Raw genomic sequence first — 10,262 nt, 5'->3', positions numbered from 1 at the left:
TCTGTAGACAGGCAGCTGCTGCTGTCTCGATTAAACCTGCTTTGACCAGCTCTTTAATGAGGAGTTTAAAGCAACGGCACTTACAAGCTCTTAATCCATTTCAACGTGGGAGTGGAAGACTGTTTGCTAACAAAAATAGTTCTTCAAACTGGGCCACAAAGCACTGAAAGGAGGATCATGGGAAGAGCAAAGAAACAAAGTAGGTGATAATGATGCGGATGGGGCCGATAGAGCAGAACATTCATCTTGCCATGCAGAGTCAGTAGTAACAGCTGGCTCACATTGTCAGCTGCTGTAGGTCCGGGAAGTCTCAGTTTCATCTATCAATGAAAGCCTGTACTTGTAGCAAGCTGATAAACAGTCAAGATCCACGGTGCCCTAAAGAAAGGACTGAATATTTACATAACATTGTAAAATTTACTCTTCATGTGCGTTTCCTCCCTAATTTTTGATAGTCCAGTTTACCTTGGCTTGTCTTCTGGACAATAGTTCTGGCTTTATATCTCTTGGGTATCACTTGGAGCAGCTAGAAGTGTTTTCCTAACCAGAGTTACTCAGTGACTATTAATCCATAACTGAGCCATTCTGCCAAGTGTCTCTTTCACAAAAGCAAGTCAAAGTAACGTTCAACAGGCAAAGTGTGTTAGTTGATGGGAGAGGTAAGAAATGCCAACCATTGAATGATGATTTTGTAGTTTAGATAGTTAGAAAACATCCAGAATGTGTCTGCGCTCATGTTTAAAGTGTCTACTGCAGACCTTCCCAACCTTCCCAAGGTTGGGTGGGAAGGGGATATGGCTGCACATTTACCTTTGGTTGCTATTAAAAAAAAGAAGCACTTAATTTTATCTTGTTGATACATTGTGTTTTAATTAAAAAACGCACTCAAAAATACATAGAAGGTCTGCTCAGAGCTCAAAACAGTGAAGGTTAAAGGGAAAAGTCCTGATTTACAGTTATTCTCACAGCAGCTGAATGTCAGTAAAGGTCTTCGAACAGTGTTACACCCACTCTGCTAACCTGCTCCGCTTCAGTTCCTAATGTCCTACATCAGATAAATTACTTAGTGCCACAATTAAATCCCTACCAGCCCCACTGGGACTTGTGTCACAGCCACTTTAAGAAAAAGGAAGGTTACTTTGAGTTTTTCTTTAAAAACTAAATTACATTAGGAAGTGATTGCAAATTATTATTATTATTTATTACTTGTATAATAGGTAAGGTGTGCATGATCTGAATGCTTTCAAATCTTCCCTGTACTGAAAGGTGAGTTCCTGCAGACCAGTTTATCACCAGACGTCTCTGTGAGGAAGAATACATTAGAAAAACGCCAGTTTTATTGCTGGTCCTTTGTTTCTCTCCCCAGATGGATTCTCTGAGCTTTGCATTTATCATGCGGTTGTAGAGGCAATTAAAGTACAGCTAGAAAGAGGTGAGTAGTCACCCTATAAAACCCAGTGAAGAAGACAAGATGTTTGCCTCCCCTACATCCTCAGGCAGGATGGGGAAGCAGAGGAATGCTCTGTATCCCGCTCTTGGTCTGTTCGTGTAGGCAGAGACACAGTTGTTGAGTCCTGGGGCCTGACCCCATGAGCGAGCCCTGCTTAACCCCAAAAAGAACACGGCACGGGACACCAGTGCCAACAAGGAGATGGATGACTGGGTGCACAGCAAGGATTTGCATCCAGCAAAAGTATTTCCAGTTAAAGGCTGCAAGATTAAACCTGCCAAATTGCTTAGACTGGGTAATTCCCATCCTGCTTGGGTAAATGTGAATCCTGTCCCATCCAGCCTTGTGAGAGGCTGGACTAGAGTCTTCCAGAGGCTTCTTCAAACCACTGCAAGAAACTGTGGCTCTGTAGTTTCTCTGCCGAGACTGACGATGAAGAAAGCACTAAGCACCGTTCAGTAGGCATTGCTGGTAGCCAGAGACACTGAGACTGAGAACCACCCAAGACTGCCGAGGGTTTGAAATGCTTGTGCCCATCTCAACTTGCAAAAGACAGCTTATTTTCCCATGGTAACAGTTCACCAGACATCATAAAGTAAAGCTTTAGCAAATCAGCATCTCTCTGTGTAGATAAAAGAGCCCAAGCCCAAAAGGTGTGGGGAGTCATTCATTAAATATTTGAAATGTTTAAGGTGTGGAGGATTAACTGGGTCATCAACACAGGGCTGTGCACTCCCACCTCTCTGTATTCTCCACTGAGCTTTCTCCTGCTTTCACGGGTATTTCTTATGAAGGCTGGCGCTAGTAAACATCTTCCCCTTCAATGATGTTCATTCCAGCATCTGCGGATTTGGGGATATTGTCCAACAAGTTGTTCTCTGAGAGGGGACAAGTGGGACACATATTCCTCTAGGTCCTACACAGCTCTGCTAGTTACTTCTATGTCTATTTGCTTGCAAACAGAGAGTTGCATTCCTTTGATTCTTTAAAGCTGTAGTAACTTCTAACCATCTAGTTTGGCAACAGCATTTTTCTTACCAGTATAAAACTCCCAGACACCTTTCTGCCTCCCCCATTGCTGCCGCAGCTGTTGCAGATCTTGAAATGGCATTTCAGCTCTGACTCAGGCGGAATTCCAATGCACCAGCAGATTTCGGCAAGTGGACTAATCCCCGCAATACCTACAGCGAGGAACCCGTCATCTGAGATTGCAAAGAATGGTTAAACCCACGGCCTGAGAGAAACGACCTGCAAGCCAGCATGAGAGTGGAGGTGAGACTGTTTCCAACACCCACCACACGTGTGTAAACAGCGTTCCCTTTGGAGCTCCATCTTGATGTCAGTAAGCTGTGCTTCTTACTCAAGTCCTGGCAATTTTCTTGCTCCAGAACAGTAAACACTTTTCATCCCCTCCACTCCTACTTCTTAATGTTTCATTTTAAAACGCGCTCAGGCTATTCTTGTTGCGGCGGCTGCATCGTTTCAGAATGCATCTGGTTATTTCTGGTCCCCTCTCAGTTACAAGTGCTCTGCAGTAAGAAAAAGACACTTGCGTACAAGCTGTCACTTCCCTGGTAACAGATAGGTAGCTCCAAAGGGAGCCCGCTGCACTCAGGTATGCTTTCCCAGCATGACATGAAATCACTTTAGATCTGGCAGAAGAGAGGAACAATCGTGCTCTTTTGTTGCCTCACGCTTGTTTTGGCAAAACGCTTCACCGGTGCTCTCAAACACTTTTTAGAGGCCTCATAGGGCCATGAGCACATTTCATGTGCTGTGATGTTCTAAGAATTTCTGCTGCTTCTCCACTGATCGGCTTCTGTCCCACAGTCTGAAGTGACCGATAAAAGGGTAATAAGTCCGCAGCTGGCGGCAAATGGCGCTGCTTCTGAGGGGTGGAATGCTTCAAAAGACTGTGTGGCGATGCATATGTCAACAGTGCCATGCCCAGCTCTGCCGCTGGCTTCTGCAAAGGCTCTTGGTAAAGCATGCAGTTCCTCTGGGACTCTGTCCCTTTCTGTGACATGGCACAGCTCCTTCCCCTGCCAGCCTGACGTTCAGGATGAGAGCTCTCACCGTGTAGAAGTTCCAGTAAAAGGGATCTGACCTCTGCTGTGGCTGCCAAGAGTAACCGTAATACGGGAAATAGTAATGAGTCTGCCTTTCTGCCCTGCCTGGGAACTAGGTAAGGGATATCATCCCACTTGACACTCAAAGAGAAAAGCAAGCGCAGAAAGGAGACGGGATTTGTTCCAGGTCATGCAGCAGATCAGTGGCCAGGAACAGAAGCCAGCTCCCACTTCCCTTCTCAGACCCCTCTTCCTCCTGCTCTCTGCAGATCTCTGCAATGTCTGCTTTAATCACCAGACCATGTTTGTTTTCATGGTCGGTCGTTCCTCCCATAAAGCACGCCCACATGATATTGGATCCTCGCTGCCTTGGTGGGGCAGGTGGGTGGGTAGATGGAGGAAATTATCAGTTCCCCAAGTTCTTCCCAAGTCAGGAATCCTGCCTGACTTTGGCACTGGGAATTTCTTGTGGAGGCTTCTAAACTTTTGGACCCTTTGTCCCACTAACGCTCCCTTGTCCTGGGGGAAGGAGGCACGCGGGGCACCCTAAACCTGAACTGCACTGTGCAGTGCACTGCCTGAAGAACACACAAAGTGATAAGGGGCTGAGATCTGCAGAGTGCTGAAAGGAGGGAGCAGAATAAAACCCTCCTCACGCCATGAGGGTGCATCTGTGTCACTGTAATTCAGCATGATGTGTGCTGGAAAGGCCCGTGCACTCATTTGTTAGACCGTATTTGAAATCTAGCAAAAAATGAGTTGACAACCTCCTCGCACGTCTTGCTGGGTTCTGAGCACAACTTTCTGTTTGAAAGTCTAGCACCTTGTGCAAACAGGCTTCCTTTATCTCCAGCATGAGGGAGAGCAGGGGGTTGTGTTTGATTCTGGCACAGCAGCCTGCTTCAACAAACAAAGGAAACCATCTTTTAGAAGCAGGAGGTTGGGGACAGCTGCACCGCGCTGGGGAAGCGGCCGAGGTAACAGAGCAGGGCAATCGGCTTCAATGAGCAGCAGAAGCTCTGCTGCTTCCATTCGCATGAAAGATGCGTATGACAGGACCAGCCCAAAGAGCAGGCTGTGGTGTATCCCACAGAGACGCTCAGTTGTATGAGTCAATGCCTTTTTAATTTAATAATTGGTTTTAATAATACATACTGTCTACTTCCCTGCCAATCCTTTGAGGGGGTGGCATGTAGACTCTGTTTACTTCACCTCTTCCAGATCTATCCTGCAACTGTAAAGACTCAACAAGCTATGTTAACGGAGGATAGCAATCTGAACAAAGAAAACTCAGACTTAGCTTAACTGAGCTGAACTTTATCTCTGAGACCAGTGCCTCCTGTGACACATCGCCATGGCAACAGGAAGGCCTGTCCTAGAAAGGGTGCTGACTGCTTTCTACCCTTCATCTTTGGTGGCTTAAACCGTCACTTTTTCACCAAAGCTGAAGTTTTCTGGGAAAATAAGACAGGGCAGGGCCATGGTAAGAAAGGTATTTGCAGAGGCAGAGCTTGGCAGGTGTTAAGATAACCCGTGCCTGTCCCTGGCAGTCCTGTGCACTCTGTCCCTAAGATGTCATTTGCGCAGTGGTACCTTGCTTGCTGTCAGCTCTGGACTCTTTTATTGTAAATTCCTCGTGTAACTTGCAATTCATTTCAGAATGGCTGAGGAGGAAACTCTTGTCATCGTGTGTTTTCCCTGCAAAACGGAGCTAGCAGGCTTTGCAGCTCGGCATGTCCATTCCCCAGGGCTGAATTCATGCACGTGGGCTCCTGGTCCCATCGGCTGCCATGCTTATTTGTAACCGAATCAAAGCTAATAGAGACATTTCACAGAGCTTGTTTTTGTGTTGTTTCCCTGGCTGATGTGTGCAATTAGAAATCTGGACCAAAATTGCCCTTTGACAATAGGGAAGCTGCATGTTTTCTTGAGATGCACACTCAAAAAACGTACAATCATTGTGACATCAGACACCGTCACTCTGATATGTCTCTTGAGTGCTAATGCCAGCAACCCATTGCAATTAATCACAAGTTCGACTTGCAGGCTGTAAATGACGAAATCTTGCTATAAAGAGATTTCAAATGTAGGGCACTATGTAAATATTTATGTTATTTCTGTGGAGGAATGCCTTGCAATCAGAAAAAAACCACACAAAGGCAAAGGAGCTCATCAAAAGAAACCACAACTGAAAAGCAAACATAAAAAGAAGAGAAACGCCTGCCTTTGAGAACCAGGGCTCCAGGTGGCACCGGGGTATTGTCCTCAAGAGGATATCCAGTTTTCAGTTTGCAGGTGCTTCTAGATCATTAACAGGATGGGAAATCTGGCCCAGTCCATCTTAAATCTCAGGGATCTGGTTTTCCTGGGGGTGCAGTGTTCCTGCGCCCCACAGCAGAAGGCAGGCTTCATTTACTGGCTTAGTTGTTGCAAAGCAGCGAGGACATAATCACCGCTCGCACTCAAACACAGCGACTTTCAGCTGTTGTCCTTTATAAAGTTTAGACCTGCTCTGAACCAAATATTTTGTCTCCTGGTCACAGTTTACAGTCTTCATTCCCAACTAGCAGCAGAAAGGCAAAGTCTGTGCTTTGACAGTTATGGTTCCTTTATTTGCGTTTTATTTTTGCACTTAAGTTCCTCTTGGGACAAATACAACAAGCAGTACAGTAGGACCAGGATTAAAGCAACAGCACAGGAAAGCTGACATCTGAGCCCAAGTATCTGTATCCCTGCTGGAAACTGGATTTCACCATGGTGATGCGAATCATAGCTACCCTTCCCTGCCAAAGGCCTTTGGAAAGAACGGGTTTCCAGGTCAAAATACAAATGACCCTCATCTCTGCACGGCATATCAGGCTGCTTTCGTTCTCTCAGTTTAGGACCCTACCAAGATTACCATACACATCTCAGAATCTATACAATGATGGATGAGCCTCTGCTTGTGTTTGGGTGAATTTGAGTTAGACTAGGCGGAGCTGTGGTACAATGGCTTAACTGATTCCCGGGAAAGTGCAAGGAATGTGCTCAGGTGCTTTGAGAACGTGAATGATGGGTTTCTGTAGAAAAGCCTGGAGTGTAGAAGCAAGAGAAGGCGGGGGAACTAGAAGGAGCGGTAGGCACAAGATGGTGCTGTGGCTCTCCAGGAAGCCAAAAGCCTGGAGCAACCAACCCTCAGAAACACTTGGAAAAGAACCCACAGAGCAGCATCGGCACGTTTGGCAAACACTGAGACAAAAATGTCACCATCTTGCCAAGCTGGCAGAGCGAGGCCTGATGTGTGACCATTATAACGAACCCTGGCTAGCACCAGTGTGTCCTTAGCGCAGGCTGGTAAAGGAACAAGGGCCGTTCCTCCGTTCCTCCCCACCCTCCCAGCTCTATATGCCGGCTGGCAGTGTTTCTTCATGTATTATAGTTTCCATACCTGCCGCATCCCAGCCCAAATCAAGAGCTGAAATCTCTTGACTCAGAACAGAGTATTTCAGAAATGCAAGTATGAAATATGGGTCTTTTTCTTCCATGCCTCACCTGCAATGATCGTATAATGCTTGCACGAGTCATTGAAGACGACTGGCTTGGAGTTTCCCTTCTGCTCGTGTCACCTTCAGGCAATATTTTCCTGAACGGAGAGCAAGCTGCTTTTTGCTCCAAGCAGCACATCCCTGTGCTGGGAGCTTGGAATGCTGCACTGCAGAACGGAACAGCCAGTTCCAGCAGCACTGAGTGCTGCCATTGCTATTCACCGCGCATCCTACTTTATTTTCCTTTATATAATAGACATAATGCGGGAAGCAAATGCCATGGCCAGACCACTCTAAGGGCTCTGCTTTTAACTGATCTGAATGTCACAAGTTTGCTGCGAAAAATTTACACTGGTCAGTCCCTGAAGCAGTGAATGATACTGGCAACATCCTGGGTGTGCAACGAGACAGGCAGCACATGCAGCAATCTCCTTCCTTCAGTAAATTGGTGGGAACAATATGTTAATCAGCTTACAGAATAAACTGCCTTTCTATGAGCGGCATAGCCTGAATGCCCTCCTGTCCACTGGCCCCAGTGTGTTTTGAGTTGTGACCCTGTCCGCTCTTGCAGGTTTAACAGCCAGACGAAGCTCATATCAGAACACCGGAATCTTTCTCAGGCAGCGCCAAGTATTTTGGTAGTGATGTGAATAGCACATTTTGCTGCCATATGTTGACCTGCTATCACACTGATGAGGCTAGAGGTGTCAGCCTATAGATGAAGAAGAAACCTTGTGTTCTTATCCTACTAGGTGACTGTAATAAATTAATAAAATTAAAACTCCCATAATGTTATACATGACAAGTACAGTGTTGATATAATTCTCTTGGCAAAGGCCCAAGTCAGGTAATTATTATCCTGTGCCTCCCTCGATTTGCTCTGCGCGGGCAGTGGCTCGAACGTTTCTCCTGCGCCGATGCTGGTAGGAACTGTCAGCTATCGGTACCCTCGCGAGCTTCCCCAAAGACAGACGCGATGCCTTTATGGTTTGTCCTCTTGTTTACAAAAAACATCTTCGATTTCAAATGGCATCTTTGCTTAAAGATCAGCATTCAAGGGAGAAATGTGTTGCAGCACTCATCTGTGATTGTTTACGTCAAGCACTGACCGAGCGGGGACAAGCGCTCTTTGTGCTGCTGGAGACCGGGGAGGGCAGCGTGCGAAGTGCTGCGGCTGCTCCTCCCGCTCGCAGCAGCAGCCGTGGAGTAGAAGTGAGTGAGTACTTTAGTGAGTCCTGCGGGATTTAAAATCCTCCTTGTTTTTGAAGTCGTCAGGGTCACCGTGTTAGAGGAAACTCCCTTAACTGTCCACAGCAAAGGAAAAATGTACCACTTGTTGACCTCAGTTGGGAAGCTATTTCTTAATGACACAACCCTAGACAGATTAATCCTTCCTCGCTGTGACTCAATAGTTTTCAGTTACCTTCCCTTGATAAGGTGTGGGGGCGGGTAGAGAGGCCGTAGGGACAGACAGGCTGGGGTGGGAGGCAGCAGCGTCCCCCTGAAGCCACCAAGGCAAGAACAGACGCCATGCGAACGCTCCGCTGACATTCCAGATTTGCTGTTTTGTGGGGATTCTCCACATTTTCTCATTATGTAGATAGTTACTCCAGCTCATGGGAAAACAAAGAGAAAATAATCAGCTTGCTGATAGCTGGATTGTACCAAAAGAGTCTGGGGACTACTAGCAACTACAACAAGTCCCTATCTTGTCCACCCCTATTACGGGTCTGTCACTCGGCCACTGGCGAATGACTGCACTGAAATCTGCACACAGAGTTGGGCCAAACATTTGTAGATGCATCTTCGGAAAGGTTGTGTGAACCTATTATTCATGTCCGTGTTATCCGTAATGCTCTATAGTACAATACCAAGGAATGCAGTTGCAACATTTTGAAAGCCAAACAGTAAATTCAAGTAGATTTCAACGATTTCTTTCATTTTACACAGGTCTCCAGGTCACTTGAAGGGGTAGCTCAGAGGACCCATGTGAAATGGGTAAGTGCCCTGGAGAGTGCTGGCTTCGCTGGAATTTTGCTTGTGTAAATGTGGCCCTTTAGTATTTGCTGCCACACAGCTGGTCTGTTAACACTGCAAGCATGCATGTGTACACTTAAAGTCAAATACTGCTAAGGAAATATCAAGCAGGCCACAGGCTCATAGTCTTTGGCTGTCTTCAGGACCAGATTTTTTTGTGGTAGGATTATTTTAGGAGTGAATCTTGGTCAGAAACATAAGAGGGAAATTTGCAAAATTGGCAGGGAGATTTCCTTGCCCAGTGCAGCAAATTTCATAACACTATTACCTCTTATGAAGTAAATGCTGACATCAAACTTAAGCACATTACAAATGGCTATATTTAAGGCCCTTATTATATAGACATATCTGACTCTTAGTAGTGCTGTGAAAGAAATGCATTGTAGGTATTGATTGCTGCTGTAATTATGAGTCATCTCCCGTGACACAGCGCTCGTGCCAATGAAGGTTACGGTGCCCAAGGGGCTGGTTTAGGCTTAAAAAAAGGAGAAAGGAGCGTGCCCTGTAGAATGGCAATGACTTTCATTCAGAAAACATCGTTGCAGGACAGCTTGTCTTTGAGAAGGAAGGGATTTACATCCCCTCTAATGCGGAACTGAAATAATAAGAAACAAAACTAAAACTGGCAGAAGAGAGCAAGATACCATACTTCCAAAGGCCTTGGAACATTTGCTTGAAAGAACAAATCACAGCTTAGATTTGACTGTTACATGAAATATGACATTTAATAGCCTTTAATACAGTGTGATCTGGCACCACCAGGACAGCCAGTACACCCCGTGCTGCTGTTCCCCTCAGGAGATACTTTTCCCAGATAAATATAATGTCATGTGGACCCTGTTTTCTCCTATGGAGCTTCACACATCTCTTCTAATTGCTCTGTCAATGAAAATAAAACTTCTGACTTGGTGTGTAAGAAAACAAAGGATGATTGAAAATTTTCTCACAGATGCTGTCAGGCAAATCACCTACATTGCTTATGGTCCTTATTAGGATGCTGAAAACCAGTAGTCATGCTTGAAAGTGGTGATCCAGTATGGACTTAAAAGCAAAACAGCTCCTTGATCTCAATCAGACCACAACAGATACTGTTGTAAACTAATCCCTATTGCAAAAGTTGCTATGGTGAGCACGTAGATGAGGAAAGGGTAGAGGGAAGTCAGTCCACGTTCCCTTATGAGA

General features: G+C 45.8%; 1 long non-coding RNA gene across 1 annotated transcript in view; it reads left to right on the top strand.

The window, feature by feature from the left end:
* Positions 1-10,262, top strand: part of LOC110357574 (uncharacterized) — a 38,729-nt gene that overhangs the window by 22,305 nt on the left and 6,162 nt on the right. Inside the window, exon 2 of the long non-coding RNA XR_010467877.1 lies at positions 8,994-9,041. This is a non-coding gene — a long non-coding RNA (uncharacterized LOC110357574). The remainder of the gene's footprint in view (positions 1-8,993; positions 9,042-10,262) is intronic.

The sequence above is a fragment of the Columba livia genome, chromosome 24 (assembly GCF_036013475.1).
Source record: "Columba livia isolate bColLiv1 breed racing homer chromosome 24, bColLiv1.pat.W.v2, whole genome shotgun sequence".
Taxonomy (NCBI): domain Eukaryota; kingdom Metazoa; phylum Chordata; class Aves; order Columbiformes; family Columbidae; genus Columba; species Columba livia.
The sequence above is the reverse complement of the archived record's forward strand: the minus strand, read 5'-3'. Positions and strand labels throughout refer to the sequence as shown.